The sequence below is a fragment of the Eptatretus burgeri genome, chromosome 9, assembly GCF_056783735.1.
Source record: "Eptatretus burgeri isolate ZD-2024b chromosome 9, Ebu_testis_v1, whole genome shotgun sequence".
Taxonomy (NCBI): Eukaryota; Metazoa; Chordata; class Myxini; order Myxiniformes; family Myxinidae; genus Eptatretus; species Eptatretus burgeri.
Genome location: NC_140969.1, coordinates 59,203,891 through 59,225,995, shown reverse-complemented (window position 1 = coordinate 59,225,995; position 22,105 = coordinate 59,203,891). Strand labels below are relative to the sequence as shown.

The 22,105-nt window shown below is 41.5% G+C and overlaps 1 protein-coding gene across 8 annotated transcripts in view; it reads right to left on the bottom strand.

The window, feature by feature from the left end:
* Nucleotides 1-22,105, bottom strand: part of LOC147020177 (neurensin-1-like) — a 64,187-nt gene that overhangs the window by 14,030 nt on the left and 28,052 nt on the right. For 2 of the 8 annotated variants that reach the window (XM_085895272.1, XM_085895271.1), the window contains exon 2: nt 21,391-21,649. The exons of 4 other annotated variants lie outside the window; for them this stretch is intronic. The gene's annotated coding sequence lies outside the window, so the exon portion shown is untranslated. Of the gene's footprint in view, nt 1-7,595; nt 7,675-21,390; nt 21,650-22,105 lie in introns of those variants that run through there. 2 more of the 8 variants (XM_085895277.1, XM_085895276.1) reach the window with 2 other exon arrangements.

Below are 22,105 nucleotides of genomic sequence, written 5' to 3'. Positions count from 1 at the left end.
GAAATTTCTTAAGTATGTTCTTCAAGAGATCTGAGAGCTCTGAATAAAGGACATGTATGAGTGGCTCTTGAGACTGGAAAAGAGTGAGGAACCCATTAAATTCACTGGTAAGGTACTGCAAGAAGTGCAATCTGAGCAGGGTCAGGTCACACAGCTGTTTTCTAATGTCTTTGTATCTCTGACTAGAAATAAGCAGCTTCACATTTTCTTTTGGGAGGAAGGCAGTGAAGTACTCAACCAAACTTTTCCATTGCTCTATCACTCTTTCCAATACAGGGCCAATGCTCAACCATCGATTGCTAACATAGCGTAGAAGAACATGGTTCTCCACCTCCATCAAAGCTTGAATTTGGGAGTAGTCCTCTTTACGTGATGCCGTTTGATGCAAGAACTTGAATAGCTGATCAAGAAAACTGTCTATGCCCCACGATTCTAGAACACCCATTGCTTTTCCAAATGCATTGTGTACTGTGTGTATGTTGCATGATCCTACATCAACAAGCCCATGGGAACCTGCAGCCTTGCAGTCTGCATCCATATTTTCCCATAATGCTTTGTTTACATTAGGTCCATCCATTCCCAGCATAATCATGTTTTTTAAATCAAGACCATCTTCTTCCAATGCGTCTGAAATGGTGTCCCTCAGAATTTGAGCTGTTGCATGACCCAACATCTTTGACTTCAGGTAGCGTGTGTCAATCAATCCATCATTCCAAAAACGAATATGGATATCTAGTTGCTTTTTCATTTGGTCATTAGTCGTTTCATCCAACAAGATGGCATAAAATGTAGAAGTGTTCCTAATCTTTGTTACAAGATCTTCATGAAAGAAAGAACCAAGTCCATGTGAGACTACATATAAGACTTTACTACAGTTAGTTTCACATCCCTTGCAACATCACTGTCGGCGAACATTTCTTGAAATGTTTCAGCTATCTTATCACATGATCTGAAAGATAAATTGTCTTGTGCAACTTTCATGACCCATGTAGCTTCTGCTTTTGTAACTTTGTCCTGGTGTGAAAGAGTCCATTTTTGGGATGCTCCAGAGGTTGATGCTTGTGACAAATATACCCCACCTGACCCAATTTTCAGCTTTGACTGTCCAGATGCAATTGCAGTTTTAGCCACTCTAATATGCTTTGTTCCTTCAGCATGTCTTTGCTGTTGGTAAACACCACCATTGCTAATAACAATGTCTTTCTTGCATAACGCACAATGAGCTTCCTGGTCTGATTTATTTTGTACCCACTGGCGAAGCGCATGCCCATTCTTGTCCACACTATTCATCCAATTTTCATTAAATTTTGTTGTATGTCGTGGAATTTTGATGAATTAATAATATGTTCTCTTGCTTGTAAAACAGATTCTACAGCTACACCTGGAAGCAGGAAAGCAAATAGGTTAAGGAATTGTATATACATGTATATGCCAAGCAACAATCCAATATACATGTATCATGAAAGGGAAAAAACACCTTATATGCAAGTTAAATTGTTGTGAATGTTACATGTACCAGCATTACCAGTATTCCAAATAAGTACCTCAAATGGTACATCTTTTAATAGCCATTTATAAATACGCAATCACAATATGGTGTTGTCTTACACTTTCAGCATTAAAAAACCATCACAGACACAGTGAACATGATGATGAAGAGAAATGTGTTATTTTATAATTATTTATATTTATTACCACAGCAGAAAGATTGAAAGTGCATTAAATGACACCTAAAAAAATGCTCCAGAGGCCAGGGGTGCAAAACCCTATCACATTTTTGGGCTTAACAATGCTAAAAAAATCTGCTATAGCCATTACAATTTTTAAAGGTCTGACAAAAATTTGGGAAATGTGGGAAATGTGGGATTTTTACAAAAATATGGGACACATTTTGCAAAATGTGGGAAATGTGGGAAATGTGGGACCCTGTATATACATATATATTTATATAATTCGAAATTTGGGGAAGAAAACACCTTTTATGTTCCGTTGTTCAATATAATATCAAGATCAACAATTTTTGAGGTAAATTGCTCAAAAATAATAGCAAACAAGTCTGGAGACGGAAATGGTTCACGAGCGGTATTTGACGATGTGGATTGTTTCAGAAGTAAAGGATGAGACATTGTGATAATTTTTGACCGAGTTATAAAAATGATCAACATGATGTGGTACGAGTGACAGGTTATTTGCTGCAAAATGTCGAAAACCCGGTTTCGTTTAACAACTTTCAAAATTTGACCTTTGCATAACCTTTAAAGGTCACAAAACAATGTTGTGGACATTAAAATAAGGAAACAGGATACGTGCTATAGCTTATTGAAGTTAGTTTGTCGAAGAAGGTTGAAAACCCGGTTCCATTCCCACAACTTTGAAAATTTGACCTTTGTGAACTTTAAAGGTCAAAGGTCAAGGATTATGACCTTTGGTGCAAAACTTCCTCTGGCACATTCCAGGAACAATATAACGTCATATAGGCTACATGGCATTTCACACTCCTCGGATTATCCATACTTTGATGAAATCAGCGTAAAAACAAAGTTGAAGGGGGCGCCGCCATGGGCAAGGTGTTCGCGATAGAGCAAAATGGTTTCAAGACTTTAAGGCCCAGTCACACCTTGACGTTTTAGCCAGCAATGGCAACGTATCAAAATGTATGAAAACGCTGGCTTACGCTGAACTTTTGATGTTTTTTTAAAGATTCAGACGTATTCATAACGAGTTGGTCTAATGCATTACATATTAGTAAAGGACACAGAACGTTTTGTTGTCTTATAGATAACTTATACCAACGAATGCTTAGCCTGTTGTCGGCGTTCACAACCTATGCCCAACGATAGTCTAACGTATGCATAGCGCGCTGCACCTATCGCCAACGATCACGTGGCGTAGCCTATTAACAGGCTGCTGCACAACGATTCAAATCATAACCGCCGGAGAAACGGAAGTGTCAACATCGCAGTCACACCTTGGCGATCTTGCCAGCGTATGCCGACCTCTGAAAAATGCGTCTAAAATGCTGGCGCACGTTGAATACGGTATGGGTAATTTTGGTATACGTGAATAGAACGCTAAAGTACACTATCATACGTCATAGAAAGTGGAGTACGTCTTGTAATTCTAAACGTGTTAAAAATTTTACGACGTACTTGCTGTATGCCACACACGTTCCACATGCGATGGGAATAAGTTGTATGCATGATATGCGATCGTTGGCACACATCGACAAAAGTTACTTGTAAGTTACTCATAAGTCGAAACACGTCGAGGTAATGGTTAGCGTCAGTGTTCCAGACTCCCTGGTTTTTTTTTTTCTTCGGCATGAAGGTGATGTTGAAACTTCGATTTCTAGTGTGGTTATAATATAATATAATTAATAGGCTGCCGCTCAACGATTTAAATCACAACCGCACTAGAAATCGAAGTGTCAACATCACCGTCATACCGAAGAAAAAAAAATAATAAAAAAAACCACGGAGTCTGGAACACTGACGCTAACCATTACCTTGACGTGTTTCGACTTATGAGTAACTTACAAGTAACGTGTGTGGGCGTGTGTCAACAATTGCGTAACGTGTCTGCAACACGTTACTCATAGGTTAGAAATAAGTTTCAGGTACGCTAAACATTACCTCAACGTGTTTCGACTTATGATTAACTTACAAGTAACGTGTGTCGACGTGTTTCAGCGATTGCATAACGTGCCTACAACTTATGGCCAGCGTAGCAGAACTTGTGAGTCATACGCTGGCATAAGTCATAAAATTTCAAGCATGTTAAAATTTGAGGACAACCGCAAAGTACAACGATGAAAGCCAGCGTACTACGAGGTATGGCAGTGTTTTTCAGCGTGCTCTCAATGTTTCCAAAACTTACCCATAACGTATTCGACGTGTGCCAGCGTTTTAGACAAATTTTTCAAAAATCGCCATAAGCTGGCTAAAACATCAAGGTGTGACTGGGCCTTGAGGTGGGGAATGACCTCAAAATTATGCATAAAAAACATTGTCATCCTCGCTCTCAAAGTGTGAGCGGTCGTATGATTTTTATGTCAAAATTCGCAATTTCCTAAGTTCGTGACCTTGTGACCTTGACCTTAGGACGAAAATGAAAAATCGAGCTCCATGGGGCTATGCAAGTGCCATTGGGCTAACCAAATACCGAAAACCCCTGCCAGATTCGACAAACCCCCTCGGAGAAGATGTAAATTGAAATCGGCTACCCCCTAAAAACACGTTTTTTTCGGCGTGGCTCTGCCCATAATGGGTGCACCACACCCATTCTCAGGAAAACACAACCAGATCATGATATAAACCTCCCACCAAAATGTTATCAGGATCGGATCAAAACCCACGGAGCTATGCTCGGGACAGACAGACAGACACACACCAATAACGAATATAGTGGTCACTTACTGACTCGTGAACCAATAAATAAGTAAACAAGTGGTGCCAGGCACAACAAATCCCACACATTTATTGACAAAGTTATGAGCGAAAAATGATTTTCACCTTTTCGTGACCTGACCTTGACCTTTGACCTAATTGGACCCAAAAGTTAATGGGGTCGTTCGAGGTTCATTACCCACCTGTGGATACAATTTGACAGTGTTTGAGCCAGCCGTTTTCCCGTGAAGTTGTATTTTCGTAACCATGTTTTAGTTTTAATGGAAAAATTGTAATTTTGACCGATGACCATGACCTCCAAAACTTCGGACCCTACCGATCTTCACAAATATGCATTTTTCACTATAGGAATGGGTAGGATTATAAGTGACAAATAGAATAAGGTTCAGTATAAGCTTAGTTTGAAGTAAATCAGATCATTTTTGACGAAGTTATGAGCGAAAAACGATTTTGATCTTTTCGTGACCTTGACCTTGACCTTTGATCCAATTGGACCCAAAAGTTAACAGGGTCGTCCAAGGTTCATGCCCACCTGTGGATTAAATTTGATAGCGTTTGCTAAAGCCGTTTTGCCGTAAAGTTGCTAACAGACAGACAGAAAAACAGACAAACAAACAAACAAACAAACAAACAAACAAACAAACCGGACGATTACAATATCCCACTCCCTCCCTCTGGGTGGCGGGATAATAAAGAAGCAAAAATAGTATTATTCCAATAAAAATTTCTAAGAAATAGATATCACACCTTCTGGCTGTAATGGTGAGCATCGCAGCGGATTATGTCTCACATGGTAAAACTGCATAATCCCCAAAGAACAACTGTCCGTCTGCCACCCAGACGATTGTTACAGCTAATGCAAACAATTCATCGGCGGGTAAATCAAAATATATGGGATGTGACGAGTGCACCCCCGATCTCCAATGGACATAATTGTTGACCATATAATCTTAGTCTGCTTGACAGAGTCACCGGATTGGAGGTGACGCTTTCATGTAGGACTTTATGTTCGGGCAGTGCTCATCACACTGCACATATTTCGATATACGTATATATATATATATATATATATATATATATATATATATATATATATATATATATATATATATATATATATATATATATATATATATTGTTACGGTGGTGGAAATTCACAGAAGACCATATTCAGGTTCACTAGAGATCAGTTATCTCGATAAGTAAGAGTTTTCGGTTAGATTCCCCCAACGATGTGTAAAGGGATATATTCGTGTGCCGGGCTGTTAATCTTTGAGGGAGCCGTTATTCTTTCTCTGTCTTTAATTTCGAAACATCCTAAAAAAATCCTCACCATAGACAAGCAACGCTCCCCAGTGCCACCACTGCTCAAGCCGCCATTGTGCGCTGCGGCGCGAACCTAATTTGCATAACTGGATCACAGAGCGACTTCCCCGAAACCCACGGGTGATGTCAAACTTGGGGTTTCCCGCGAGGCTCACCAGGGGTGAAAGGTCGGAGGCGAACAGTGGGGGGAGCCTCGCCTCGGGTAGAAAGATCAAGGAACGGCTCGCCCCTGGCTGATATAAGGGCAGAACTCAGGCATATTCAGGTTGTTGTTCACGGGTGGTGGTTGTTACGCTCGTGGTTCATGGTGGTTTGTGGTTGTTGTTCGTCGTTGTTCACAGGTCGTTCACTGGTGGAGATCAAAAGTCGGGGCTCGTGGGAGCGGCAGCATCGGAGCTTGGAGTCGTCGAAGCAAGTGGCAGCGGTGGAGCGTGGGGGTCCGGGCAAACGGCCCTAATACAGTCGGGCCACGCTGAGGAGTGAACGGGGTCTAAAGGAGCATCAACTCTGAAAGAGCAAGAGACCCGTTCGCTCCCCCAAAGCGTCGCCGGCCAGGCTTGCCAAAAAGGGGCCGCGACCAAGCCGGGCCACCGAGGCAGACCAAGCAGCCGTTCAAACTGCTCGTCAAGCCGCCCAAGCAACTGGCGCGTTCGCGACGCACCAGACCGGACAAATATACCAAAGGTCGCCGATCCGAAGACCAGAGTCGCCACCAGGGGCGGCCAGGTAACCTGCCCAGCCTCTTGGAGCCCCTCGGTCAACCAGGCCTTCGAGTTTGAAATAAAGGCTCGTGAGCCTATTCTTTTCCATGGTTTCCGATGAAAGTCTGTGGCGCCTTGTCTTCCTAAGTAGAACTGAATAAGTGCATGATTGCGTACATGATTGAATAGGCATCAGCTGTAGGCTTTGCTGGTGTCTCATCCCCATCCCCCATTCATTGACTGCATGCTTACTGAAAATAAATGCCCCATTGTTTGAATGTCAACATGCTCGTTGCGTCACTTTCTGCCATTGACCGCCACGGTGTGCTTGGGTTGTTAACTGGCTATTAAGGCCAACAAACGTGATAATCTGGTCCGACGGAATTTGGCGAATTAAAACCGCTCGGCTTCGCACACGGAACGAGCACGCTTAAGCGGCTCGTTTTCGTACAAGTCCCGTCAAGGTATAAACTCTCGGTATTTCTGTCCGCGCGAATAGTTAGGTATATCGACAATTCGGCGATTGACCATGTAGCGCGTGGACAGAATAATTGACTTGTTTATGATGCGTTAAGGCATCCGTGGCTGGATTCCGGGGTTGGTCCGGAAAGCCACGACTGGATTGCGGCCTTCGGTGGGCGCGTGACCGCGATTTGGCTAAAACAGTCGTCCGCACGCCGAACGCGGCGGAAACCAATAACAATAACAATATATATATATATATATATATATATATATATATATATATATATATATATATATATATATATATATATATATATATATATATATATATATATATATATATTTATATATATATATATATATATTTCTAAACATTGACTGACTAACATGCTGACTGATATTAAGGATCGGTACCTTCCGTGTGACATAGAAAGCTGAAATTTTCCGTGCCAATGGACATCGAAGCCAGTACACCGGGAAAAAAAAAAATCACAAAATCATCAAAAAACATCCAAAAATGAAAAAAAAATGAAAAAAAAATGCAGGTGAGCAACCTGAGACAATGGGAAAGCACAGTTCTTATGCTTATACAATGTGTAAGCACACACCGCTAATTCCCCCCCCCCCCCCGAAGATTCCCAATTTTTTTTCCTAAAATTTCCTAATATTCTACATGTGAAGTGAGGCCAGAGATCACCTCCAAAAACAATGGTCCCATGTTAAAGTTGGAGCTCCGATGCATGACCAGGTCTTTTGTCCATTTTTTGTCATTGTTTCTGTCAAAAAAAAAAAACAGGACCAACTTTTGTCATAATTCGTCCACAAATTTTTGAAACATCATGCAATATATCGTTTTGGCCCCATCACTCAATGAAGAAGAATCACTTAAGAGATTCTCGGATCCGGATCTGGATCTTCACCAAAATTGAAACAATTCGTCCTTGTCACATATCCAAAATGCCCAACAAGTTACATCCGAATACATCGATAACTTTTGAGATATCGTGCTATATATCGTTTTTGACCCTATTTTTCAGTGGTGAAGAATCACTTAAAAATTATCAGATCCGGATCTGGATTTTAACCAAAATGTCAATTTGTTCTTATTACACACCCAACCTGACCACCAAATTTCAAGCAACTGAGCCATTTTTCGTGTTTTTTGTTTTTGCTATGGACCAATGGGGAAGCGTGATTTCGCTAACAGTCCTGTTTAATCAAATTTTTCACTCCTCCTCTCATCCAGGGCTCATGAAAAGGGCAGTTCAGAGTAGTTTGGAGTTGGCAGATCATCAGGGACAGGGAGAGCATGAGCCGAAGCAGCACTCACCAGACATCAGACCTTGCCGGGGAGATAGGCGGCACAAGGAGAACAAGCGTCGGTGCAGAGTGAGGGGCACTCTGAAAGTCAGCGTGTCCAAGCGTGGGGTCATGCATTGCTGCTATGAGCCGAGGCTGTTACATTCCAATCGACGCTCATTAGAATATATCGACACTTACACGTATAGATTCTTTCTTTTCACGCATATTTCTTCTACCTTCTATCTCTCATCTACTGTGGACACAACAAGAGCAATCAACGTGGGCAAAGCCCGACCAACTGTTCTTTTCACGGCAGGACCCAAGAGCGAACCGAACTGACTTGCACCTCACATTTTTCCTCTTGCACTAAACTGCACCCCCCACATTGTATTGCACTTGGACCTCACACTCCCACACCCTAGACACCCTCAGTATTTCTCCCTCCTCCCTTTTCCAAAGCGTTTTTGGCTGTGGTGATCTGCCGGCCACGCCAGGTATCGAGAGGTCATTAATCATCAACTATTTCTATCTCTCTGGGCTATCTCTAATTTTCCTCGTGTGTGTGTGTGTGTGTGTGTGTGTGTGTGTGTGTGTGTGTGTGTGTGTGTGTGTGTGTGTGTGTGTGTGTGTGTGTGTGCGCGTATTGGTGGTTGTCATAGCATAAGTTTAGACTGTGTGAGAACTATTGGAATAACTCTGCGCTGTCTTATTTTATCCTATTGTTTGCCTTTTGCCACACCCCACAAATTCCTTGCTTTCCCTGCTATACATTTCACTAAACCCATTTACTGTGCCACATAACTTTCCTCACATTCTGGTTTTAAATAAATGTGCTATTAGAAATGTTCCCAGCTCTTTCTTGTCTTTTCTTCCATTGGTCCAGCATGGCCCTTTTGGTAAGATCTAGCTCAGCAAATCAGATCTAGATTTTGGCAAAATCTAGCTTAGCCAGGACATTATTCCCCATGAATCTGTTCAATAGCCATATGTACTTGGCAGCTGTGCTCGACTGCACCTGATCTGGTAGGTAATATGAATAACGCAAGTGCGTACCAAGGGTGCGATCCCTGTAAGGAGGTCATGCGTCCTTCGGTAAATGGTTATTGAACAGAGAACCCTAAGTCACGTGGTCAAATTATTGGTGTTCGCAGTCGATGAGCGAGCCGCCGCGACACGAAGTTATTTGTGTGCGATGGCCTGCGATTCCTGGTGAGTCTGGAGAGGAACCCAAGACAGCCCTCCATCGTGATTCTCCCACGACACTGGGTCCACGACAATACTGAAGCATAATTAGACCAGCGAAGTTAAAGATAGAAAACAGATTGGAAGGCCAAAGAAACTCAGCAAAACTGATGAGAAGACTTAAAGATAAGTTCCTTACGAAGAGCTAGAATACTGAATGGATCAGGATGTAACAGAACAAAAGGAACAGTCGAGAAGGGAGGGACACCAACAGGAGAGTTGAAGAACAAAATAAAGGAAGACTTGAACAAAAATGGGTGTGGGGAGAAATGGGAGCTGCAAAGGACACATGGGGTATACAAGATGGATACAGAAGGAAACTCTCAGGAAGGAAAACTGGAAATTTGGAAGGAAGAGACCTTGGGCAGGGGGTGGGTGGGGGGGGGGTGGAGATTAACGAGTGTAGAAAAATCATGGTTTTGCATTGGGAATGATCTGAGATGGGAGTGAGAAGCTGTCTTGAATACCTGGAGGGAAGAATGAGATTTAAGAGAATGTAGAAGTCGGTTCCACAGGTGGGAAAAAGAGGAACAAATGAGTGGACATTGAAGGTGTACAGGGATCCTGGGCTTATCAGTTGCTGGAAAAGAGTTGCTTTCAAAAAGCCCTTTCTCCTTAAAGGTAACAAAGCCAAGAGACTGAAATATGCCGATTAACATCAGAGTTGGGATGCCAAATGGGGGAGAGGGGGGGTGGGGGGCGATGTTCTGTGCAATAACAAGTCAAAGTTTGAAATGTTTTGAACAAAGAGAAGGAGGGTTGATGAGAAGTACAAGGATATGTGTCGAGAGCCTACTGCGAAGCATGATGGAGGCTCTCTTTAGGTTTGTAGATGCATTTCTGCTGCTGAGGTTGGTGATTTGGTGACATCTGAAGGAATAATTAATGCTGATAAGTACAAGCAGAATCTAATCCATCATGGTAACCTGTCAGGAAGGTGGCTAATTGGAAACAACGTTTTTTTTTCCCAGCAAGACAACGACCCCAAACACATTACAAATGTCGTTAAAACATGTTTACAAAGAAGAGCAGTCAGGAACTACACAACTGTTAGAATGACTCCCTCAAATTCCTGACCTTAACATCATAGAAGCTGTCTGGGAATATTTGGACAGGAATAAAAATGACAAACAACCAAAATCAAAAGATTAATTCTGGGAAACATTGCAGAATGCATGGAACAACCTCCCAATGGAATTTCTCCAGAAATTTCAGGAAAGTATTCCCAAACGGATATCTGCTGTTTTGCATGAAAAAGATCGTCACACCAAATATTGAAATTTCATGCATTCATGTTGTAAAGTGCAACGATTTTTGTTTCTGTAAAATAAAATATGATCATTGTAACACCTTTTACTTATCAAAATATGTTAGTGACAATAAAAATGATTATTTTTAAGGTGGCATAAGACCTTTGCACAGTACTGTATATGCTCACGCAGGTGCACACACATAGCTGAACACCCTCCATGCTCAGGATTTTTGCCTCTTGAGTTCAGTACCCAAATTATTATCTTTGCCAAAGTAGAAACACTTGCAGTCTAGGAAGCTGAATCCATTGCATAATGTGCATGCACTCGCAAAGAATCTGTACACTTTGGCCTCTTTCCAGATGGGTTAATTCCCCCTCACCCCCATTTTTTATGTCTTTGCTATATTTTATTATGAGTTGTTGACTGTATATTTTAACTGGTGATGGATTTCAACAGGTGAAGGTATACCATACACATTGCAAAGAGAGAATATGGGTCCTCCCCCCACCCAAAATCCCCTCCACTTTGGACGATTAATTATTTTTAATACCTAAAAGCTTCCCGTGTGGACCTTAAATACAACCGCCAGTTTTCATCTCATTCTGCCAAGTGGTTCAGCAGTTCCATAGAAGTAAAACAAAAAAACACTCATATGTAGCATAATTCCACCACTTATATGATGTCTGGTTTTCATGCAGATAAATGGGATTTCTTTATGATTGTAATATTCCCTCACATTGCGAGGGTGGCACGAGATTGTATTAATCGCTGAAAGCCTACCATGCACACCGATGCCGATGAACATCGGAAGAGACAAATTCCTTGCTTTCCCTGCTGTACATTTCACTAAACCTATTGAATGTGCCACATAACTTTCCTCACATTCTGGTTTTAAATAAATGTGCTGTTAGAAATGTTCCCAGCTCTTTCTTGTCTTTTCCTCCCTTGGTCCAGCATGGCCCTTTTGGTCAGATCTAGATTTTGGCAAAATCTAGCTTAGTCATTCATGCCCCTCTCCCCGGACTGTGTGTGTGTGTGTGTGTGTGTGTGTGTGTGTGTGTGTGTGTGTGTGTGTGTGTGTGTGTGTGTGTGTGTGTGTGTGTGTGTGTGTGTGTGTGTGTGTGTGTGTGTGTGTTTATTGGTGGCTGTCATAGCATAAGTTAAGACTGTGTGAGAACTATTGGAATAACTCTGCACTGTGTCTTATTTTATCCTATTGTTTGCCTTTTGCCACACCCCACAAATTCCTTGCTTTCCCTGCTATACATTTCACTAAACCCATTTACTGTGCCACATAACTTTCCTCACATTCTGGTTTTAAATAAATGTGCTGTTATAAATGTTCCCAGCTCTTTCTTGTCTTTTCTTCCATTGGTCCAGCATGGCCCTTTTGGTCAGATCTAGCTCCGCAGATCAGATCTAGATTTTGGCAAAATCTAGCTTAGCCATTCATGCCCCTCTCCCCCGACTGAGTTCAACCACCAGTTTTCAATTCATTCTGTCCAGCAGTTTAGGAAGGGATAGCAGGCAAAGACACAAACAATAAAGATGTCTTGCAAAATCCATGAACAAATTTGACCTTAAAAATAATTGGTGGTTGAACTCAATGAGCAAATATTCAAATTTCAAGGCAATAAGATTAAAATTGACAATTTTAGAAACTTGGCCGATTATGTCCACCGAATTGATTTCAGTGACCTGATAGGCAAATCCTCTTCAAATTTCAAGTCAATGGGATCACATTTGAGGATTTCAGAAATTGCACCTAAGTTGTTGATCTTTGGCATATGTTGACCTCAAAAATAATTTGTTTCAATTCAGTGACACAATATGCAAATCCTCTTCAAATTTCAACTCAATCAGATGGAAATTTTCCAGAGTTGGTGACCTTTACACCTCAAAAACAAGAGGGTTCTTGCTTACGACCAACTCGACCATTTACTGAAGTTTCGTGAAGATCGGTTTAAAATTGTGACCTGTAAGCAATTGACATGCAAACAAATAGACAGACAGAACAACGCACGAGACTAACCAATATACTTGAAAAACCTTTGATTTTTCACAAGTAACAAACAAAAAGACACTTCTCAAACTAGAATGGCACTTGGTGGAGCGTATCCCTCCACCAAACTGAACAGTTTATGTTTTGTTTCCCAATGATAGGCCTAATCTGCATCCGTAACTCAAACCAAAATCTAATCGGCTTGTGCTTGTCATCTACCCATATAATCCACCAAGTTTTGTCATAATTCGTCCACAAATTTTTGAAACATCATGCAATATATCGTTTTTGGCACCATCACTCAACAATGAAGAATCACTTAAGAGATTCTCGGATCTGGATCTGGATCTTCATCAAAATTGAAACAATTCGTCCTTGTCACACACCCAAAATTCCCACCAAGTTACATCCGAATACATACCTAACTTTTTGAGATATCGTGCTATATATCGTTTTTGACCCTATTTTTCAGTGGTGAAGAATCATTTAAAAATTCTCAGATCCGGATCTGGATTTTCACCAAAATCTCAATTTGTTCTTGTTACACACCCAACCTGACCACCAAATTTCATCTAAATTTGTCCATAACGCTTTGAGATATCCTTTTCACAGTCAGACAAACAAAAAGGGGTGAAAACATAACCTCCATCGACCTCCGGTGGCAGAGGTAATTATATATAGTATAGTATTCTTTCCTGAAATCCCATGTTATAGTTAAAATACTTCTGCTCCATGCCTACCCATATAGCACGGCACAGGCCACCAAACCCTCAAGGTATTGGCCTAATTGCATACTGACAATGGCAACCAAATGCAATTTCTGCCTTAATACCACTTGCTTTCTGAAACAAAATCTTGTTGAAAAATCTTCGTGAAAAAAAAAACAGAAAGAAAAACTGTATCTCAAAACAAAATCTTGATATCACACAGCTATTTAATGTCGAGGCCCACCAGCAGGAAAGATTACAAAGATCCCTGCCACCATTCTGAAAGTCAAATTAATTTCCAGAGAGCAATTTATTCATGTACAAGGTGTTGTCTATACTGTACTATAAAGTGTGAACAGTCTGTCTGTTTGCTTGTTCCCAAACTCATTCTGCAGTTCCTGAATGATCAGGACCAGAAACGAAATTCAAGCTCAAGATTCCCAAGATTCCCTGGTGAGTGGGTGGAGGCTGACATGACAAAAGTTCAAACTTTCACTGAAAAGTTCCAAGGGTGTGATGTGTTTCTGTAACGTTGGTCCCTGAGTAATAGGGTGATTAAATAACAACATCCAATGGACAAAAGGTGTCAATTATTTATTGAAAGACAAATGTCTCAGGTTTCTGCTAAGACACAAAGCCATAGGTGTGGGGTAGGGTGGTCCAAAAAAGTCGAAAAAAATAGAATGTTGTTCCTCCACAAGCTTCAAATTATTCTAATATGATCCAATAACGCGCATAATTTTTTTTTAGCTTGATCGGAGGTGATTTAGAGGTCGCTCCATATGACGACTTTTAGTCTCATGACTTGAATAAATTAGGGTATGGTCAGTAACGATTACGGGTACTTCTGGATGTCCAAGGTGGAAATGGAGTGCATTTTCAAACTCTATGGGGTCGATTTACTCTAAGAAATGACTGCACCAACATTTAATTCACTGCCATTTCGAAAATATGACCTAAAACAAGATTTATCATTCATGGAGTTGAGTAACTAATCCAACTCATTTCGATATTTTCTAATCTATAATTAATTAGTTGGCCGTCTAAACATTTCTTAGAGTAAATCGACCCCACCGAGTTCGAAAATGCAGTCCATTTTCACCTAGGAAGTTCAGAAGTGTATGGATTCGCATCTCACCATACCATAATTTAATATAATAATAACTAAATAAATAACTAACATATTTTTCGTGAATCATTGAATCTAAAACACTGGATGTTGGGCCGGCTATAAATAAGTTCAGGCAGGACTGGAGACAGCAATAGAGGCGGAGATAATAGTGGTATTTGGTAAATGAGACGAAATATTCTAATAGTTTGTAATTCCACTGATTGAAAAATTAGGGTATGGTCAGATACGATTACATACACTTCTGAACTTTCTAGGTGAAAAAGGACTGCATTTTCGAACTCAGTGGGGTCGATTTACTCAAAGAAATGTTTAGACGGACAACAAATTAATTATAGATTAGAAAATATCGAAATGAGTAGGATTAGTTACTCAACTCCAGTAATGATAAATCTTGTTTTAGGTCATATTTTTGAAATGGTAGTAAATTCAATGTCGGTGCAGTCATTTCTTAGAGTAAATCGACACCATAGAGTTCGAAAATGCACTCCATTTCCACCTCGGACATCCAGAAGTACCCGTAATCGTACCTGACCATACCCTAATTTAACCAACTCAAGAAACGAAAAGTCGTCATATGGAGCGACCTCTAAATCACCTCCGATCAACTTAAATTTTTTATGTGCGTTATTGAATCATAGTGGAATAACTTAAGGCTTGTGGAGACAATATCTGAATTTTTAATATTTTTTTTGCTGTTTTTGGACCACCCTAGTGCGGGGCCAAACATAAAACACATTACTATTTTTTTGGCAGTTTTCTGACACCTGCTCCCTTTTTCCCCTCCACTACCTCCCCATCTTCCTGACGCTCAGTGACACTTCGACTGACCCCTATCCTCAAAAATAAGTCACTATGTGAATGAGAGCAATGTTGCCTTTCATTTTATTTCCGATCAGCTTCCATTCTGGAAGTTTTTCATGAATGGCATCTGACAGCTCAGTCAATGATTTAGTGTTACCCTTCAGGTCCCTCCAAACTCTGCCATTTTTGGACAAATTCGAGTGAAAGGAAGATCATTCTAAATTGACATGTCCTGAAGTGGTGAAGGGAAATCCAAGATGGATTAAGATGACCACCCCCATGAAGATGATCATGACATCATGCGACGATGGCTGACACTACTCCCCCCACCCCCTGTGTCACTATGTGATACTCTGGGAAATCTGTCATGATCTGCGAACCACCTCCCCCACCTTCCCCCAAAAGCAAGTATTTTGTGTCAATCCCTGTGACAGTTAATTTAGTTAATTTTTTTTGAGAATGTAGCAACACGATGAAGTATATATTAATAAAAGGAACCTATCTCTTACTTAATCCCTCTCTCATACATCTACATTTTCTGGTCTTGATACACATACTGTAGGACAGGGCTCGATGTTGGGGACGACGAGATATAAATCACGATATGCGCATGGGAAATTTCCTGTATCGAACAACAGATAATAAATTAAGTGAAGATGGCAGTATAACTTTGACGCCTTAGACTTTAGAGGATTGCACACTTGTTTTTGACCTATATAGCCTGGGTTCAAATCTCGATCCAGCTCTCACTGTCATCCTGGTGTTTCGGATGCAGCATGATATATCAATGTGTGCAGTGTCCATCAGAATGATCTTAAACCACAGGACCCATCTGCCAGCACTGGTTGTTGGTGGACGTTAAAGAGACCATGGTGTATTTCATTAAGAGTCGGTGAGTTATCAGCGACATCAGAAAATATTTATGTTAGGTGGTGTATTGGTACAGCATGATGTTAATGCTTGGTTGCCTATGATTCGTCATGAAATGAATTGTGTAACGTTTGTCGAGGCAAGAGGTTTATTCTAAAAGTTGAATGGAGTAAGAAGTGACAAGTTAGAATGTTTTGTTGGTCTTTAATCTGTGTGGAGAGATCGTCAGAGGTCAGGAAATTTCTGGTTACTTCCACATGCTGCAGATATAATCATCGAGCAACAAGAATGCACTCAAGGGAGGTGCTGACTCGAGCTGTTGTTTTCTCGCAGTGCAATGCTGCCACAAAGCGTGCTAAGCCGTACTGACACATGGCCGTGCTGGAGTAAATATAATCCTGTCGTCATTTTCATTCTATATTTTTCCTTGTGAGCTCAAAGTTCAACTCGTCCGAGGGATTCAGCCAAATTTGGTGATTCTAGCTTCCTTCGTCGTCCAGTTATTCTGGCTACAAACAAACAAATACACAGATGGGATCATCGTAATACTCATGCGCTCGGCCTACGACTGCAGCATGATTAAATAGGTGCTGTTTGTAGAGGGAGGTGCGATGCAGAGTGCTTGTTTATACACAGCACGTCCGTGTGGCATTTCACACTCAAGATTTCCGGTATGAGATGGCACTTGCTTGGTAATGCGCTGGCTAGCTTAAGACATGCTCCTTTTTCTCCTGCAAGACGTGTTAACAAAATAGATAATCAATGGCAGAGGATTGGCTGATTTATCCAAGCGGTAGCGACACAGGGTGGCAGAGGTGGTAGTGGTTGTTCAAGATAACTTTCACTTCTGGTGGAGATATGGCCTGTCTGCACATCAATGAGACGGTGTTTCTTTTCTTTCCCACCAACTCCAGATCTCTACATCCACGATGCTAATGCATCTTAAAAGTGGTGGACGTTCGAGCAAGCATGAAAAACTATGCCCTTGCGACAAAGGTGAACAAGGAGGCAGAAGCATGCAGGTGGTGACAGTTGTCATGGTAATTGTGGAAGAAGTGTGCGAAGTCTATTCAACGTGATCGGACTGGCCTGAACAGGAGACAAAGAAAATATGGTGCCAGTGCTGCCTACCACAAAGGAACATTCCCTTTGAGAGATACAAATTAATTTGGAGAATACAGGATCTGGTGAAACGTACAGTATGACCAGTATCGTTCAGCACTGTGAAAACTCGCTGAGAGCTGTGATTTTTAACTCGATGATGCCAGAAGAGATACTCCGAAGATAACTTGTGTTGGGGATCGCAGATGCGAAGGCGATTGAGAGGCTGTTTTGAGAGCCTGATCTAACCTTGTTGAAGACGGACGAGATTCGTCATGCAGCTGAAAGCATGTTGGTGCAACTCAAAGTTATCAGAGATTTGAGATGAACAGAAGCTGGATTTTCAACGAGCCAATGATGAACTACTTCAGACCGAGATTGTTGCCTATGACGGGATGAGGCTCCCCATTTAAGGATAAGTGCAAATGAGGGTCCTGCATGGTGATCTTAGTTGCAAGTTTGACTGCAAGATCGTTGATAGGTTGGCAACACACCCTCTGCTGGGTACAAAGGCTTGTTTTGGTATGAACATTACTAAGTACGGAGACAACAATTAAATCAATAGAATGCCCCCTACTGGCGCACCAGTATACATACTGTACTTGAAAACAAGAAACCACTGACCAAAGAGTGCTTATCATGCAGAAATATCCTCGAGTCTTCAGGGATGGTGTAGGATGAGTTGATAGAGAGTACCGATTCAAGTTTGACAAGACAGTCAACCCGGTCCAAGATATCCCGCATCAAGTACCAGTAGCTTTACGGGATAAAGCTGCAGAAAACACTGGATTGTCTGGTTAGAGAGGACATCATTGCTTCTGCAATGAAGCCAACCTCATTGATTAGTTTGATGGTAGATGTTCTGAAGGACAGCAAACTATACATCTGCTTGGACCCTAAAGACCTGAACAAAGCCAAAAAATGAGAGCATTATCCTCTGCCGATGATTTAAGATGTAGCTACACACCTACACAGTGATAATGCGTTCACGACTCTCGACACCAACGATGGCTTTTGGCATGCGAGTCTCGGTGAACAGTCATCAAACCACATTCCAAGTACCTTTTGCTGATACTGCAGGAAGCATATGCCATTTTGGATCAGCTCAGCACCAGACGTTTTCAAACACAAGATGCATGAGTTAGTGGAAAGACTGCCAGGTGTTGAGGTCATTGCAGATTATTTTGTAACAGTTGGTTTTGCAGAGATTAAATCAGCAATTTGAGACCATGACTAATACCTGGAAGCCTTTCTTCATTGATGCAATGAATGAGGTATTGTGTTAAACATCAAGAACCCGAAACTTCATAGGAAAGAAGCACCATTTATTTGACATGTTGCTTTGGATAGAGGGCTTTGTGTTGATCCAACCAAAGTTAAAACAATCTTGAAGATGCCATCACCAACGGATGTAGCAGAGATTCAAATGAATGCTTGGACTTGCTCAATATCAGAGTAAGTTTCTCGCACATCTGTCAGATATCAAGTAACCAATTAAAGATTTATCACAAAAGGATGCAGAATGGTTGTGGGGGAAATCAAAAGAATTGGCATTGCAATAAGTCAAAGTATGTCTCCAGCATGTCAGTCCTGCGTTATTACAATACCAGAGAAGAGATCACAATGCAATGTGATGCATCTCAATCTGGACTTGGAACAGCAATGATACAGGGTGGACAATCAGTCACTTACACATAAAAAGCAATAACATCAGCAGAGAAAAGATATACACAGATCAAGAAAGAACTTCAAATGATCTTGTTTGCTTGTGATAGATTTGAAGCCGACACCTTCGGCAAGGACATGCTGAACGTAGAAACTGACCACTGTCCATTGGAATCAATAGTGCTCAAGCCACTAAACAACGCACCGATACGACTTCAAATAAGGTGCTGAGGCTCCAAAAATACTGTCTGAAAGTTTCCAATAAGAAAGGGGAGAAGGTGGCCCGGGCTGATACACTGAGCAGAGCTGATACATGTATGATACATACATGCTAGACATTAACACCTGTGATCTTCGATGCGAGCTGGAAGAAATTGATCATCATGAATTACTTCTGGTTGGAGACTCTTGCTGGCAACAACTTAATCATGCTGTACCTGATCCCGTTCAGAAGCAACTGCACAATCATTCAGCAAAGCTGGCCTGGGACCAGGTCAGAGGTATCCAAACGCCTCCACCCCTATTTTGACTCTTGGGACGAACTAACCGTCCAATGTGAATTTATATTCAAGGTACAGAAACTCGTGGTGCAATACTGCACTACGCAGGGAACTAATGTCAGTCACATATTCAAGACACATCAGGATAAAAAGGTTATTTTTGCAGAATGTGTGACAACCGGTTTTAGCCGAGGATGTTAACGGACCACAAAGTAGACATTCCAAAGTGTGATATCTGTTTGGCTCATCACAGTTCTCCAATTAAAAAACACACGACTGCAGCAAGAAATTGTGGCTTGGCTTTGGTCAAAGGTTGGGGCTGAACTTTGTGAGCTACCTGGTCATCGTGTGACTACTACAATAACTTCATTGAAGTAGACAGCCTCACTTTGGTTACTGCACATAACTTCAGGAAATGTTTGTGAGATTTGGAATACGAGGCATCCAAGCATATGATAGTGGCCACACAATTCACATCAGAAGAATTTGCATTATTTGCCAACGCATGGGGATTTAAGCAAGTAACATCATCATTTAGTACCCTCAGTCTAATGGCAAACCTGAGAATCCTGTTAAAACCATCAAACAACTTCACAAAAAGCAAACAGTCTGGTCAATCAGAGTTCTTAGCTCTATTAGATTGGCACAACACACTGAATGAAGGTGTTAGCCCAAGCCCTTTTTAGACTTATAGGTCACAGGAGAAAAAGACACCACTCCCGATAACTGCAGCACTCCTGAAGCCACAATATTGGACTGAGGAAGATATTCACGTGCTTGCTGGCACGAAGCAACATCAGTCGCTTTACAACATGCATGTCTAACCACTCAAAGCAATGCACTTTCGTGAAACAAGCTGATGAAACTATCTGGCCAGAGTACTTGGAGTGCATGCACAAGAGTGGTGGGTCCTCAAAACTAAGCCGTACAATTTGAACAGAGGCTCATCTTTCGCAAGAATCGCTGTCAGTTGATTTTTCCTAACGAGCCACCTGAGAATTAGGACTTCCTGAACCGAAGGCCCCTGGTGGTCCCCTGAACTGTCCACAGTCTCCAAATCAAGCACCAACACCTGCAACACCAGAACCCCCTGATTGTTGGACATCAATTGCTATTCACACATCTGAAAGGCAGCAGAAACTTCACTCTTGCTTAAAGGACGATGTTGTGCCATCGAACCGGGTTGTGTTATGCTGTTCATTAAATTACTGTTGGTTGTTTGTAATGTACATGACATTTTAAAGACTTTTTACGAAAACAACTATTGCATTAATGAGGGGTTAATTATGCAATAGTTATATCCTAATGAGTGTCAGCATAAGCATTTGTAAACCCAGATTCACATCAACCAGAATCATGTAGATCTCGTTAGATTCCCATCACCCTTTATCATGTCTGTTTTTCTGTGGACCGTAATTGAGAGAGGTACCCATGAGCACGCCTGTTTCACGCCATTGGCACTTCAGGAAAGAAACACACATACACCTATGCCACTGACATTCTCGTTTGCTCTGCGTTTCCTGAATGTGTCTGGTCTGGGTTAAACAGTGCCAAGAATAACGGAGATACTGTTACAACCATTTAAGCACACCGTCCGGCAATCTTTCTTTTATTATTGCATTTTACTTCTCATGTCCTCATGCCGGTATTTATTTATTAAACCCGTTTACTTTTAAACAAGTTGCTGTGTACTTTGAGCTGTGATTCCGTCCTCCAGCGTAAGCAAATTCCCCCGTTAAGCCAACTACAAGCGATAAATAAACCAACAGCATCATGGTGGCCTATCCACATGTGCACAGGATTCGCCTATGTCTGAGTGTCTTGGGGGAGAACTCTCCAGCGGTCTCACGTCACCCATTAGGGAGACCGTATCTGTCACACAATGTTGTTTTTTCAGAATTTAAAAAATGGGTTGACCTTGTTTTCCCTTTCTGGAAGATTAATGATGTGACGTGGAGCGCTTGTTTGTACACGTGATTTCCGGTGGGATGCCGCTTAGATGGTAACATGCTGGGTGACTTGAGGCATGCTCCTGCTTCTCCAGCATGACTTTGAAGTTGTTAATAAAACGTTGATGCTCGAGCATGAGGACTGGCTGATTTATCCAAGCAGTATCGACACAGGAGGGGCTTTTGAGAAAGTTCTCTCTCTTCAAGTATACATCTAAATGAGAAAGCTGGGAGGGGGAGAGAGAGAGGGAGGGGCAGGGAGAATTAGGGAAGAACAGTGAGTCTTTGCTGTGAAATAAACACAAGTTTGGACTACATCTATCTACCGGTTGGACGTCGATCAATTAAAGAACCTTCGGGTTTTTGTGACAGCCAGCACCTTGAACAAATTCCAAGTACCTGCCACTTTCAGTTGAACGTCAGACCTGACCAGCAGTTTTGTAAAATACTTGGACCGAAAACATTCCCAGGCTGATCCCACAAGATGATGGGAATAATTATGTCAATTAAAGGAGGGGTAGAGATATAGAGATAGGGAATTAAAATAATTTAAAATTTACTCTTACATAATGACGTTGCTCACAGATGAAGCATCATTATAAAAACACAGCCCCCTTCTAAGTTCCACTCCCAATATCCAAGCTGAATATTTGCATCTCAACTCTTGTTCCTCTTTTCTCCGG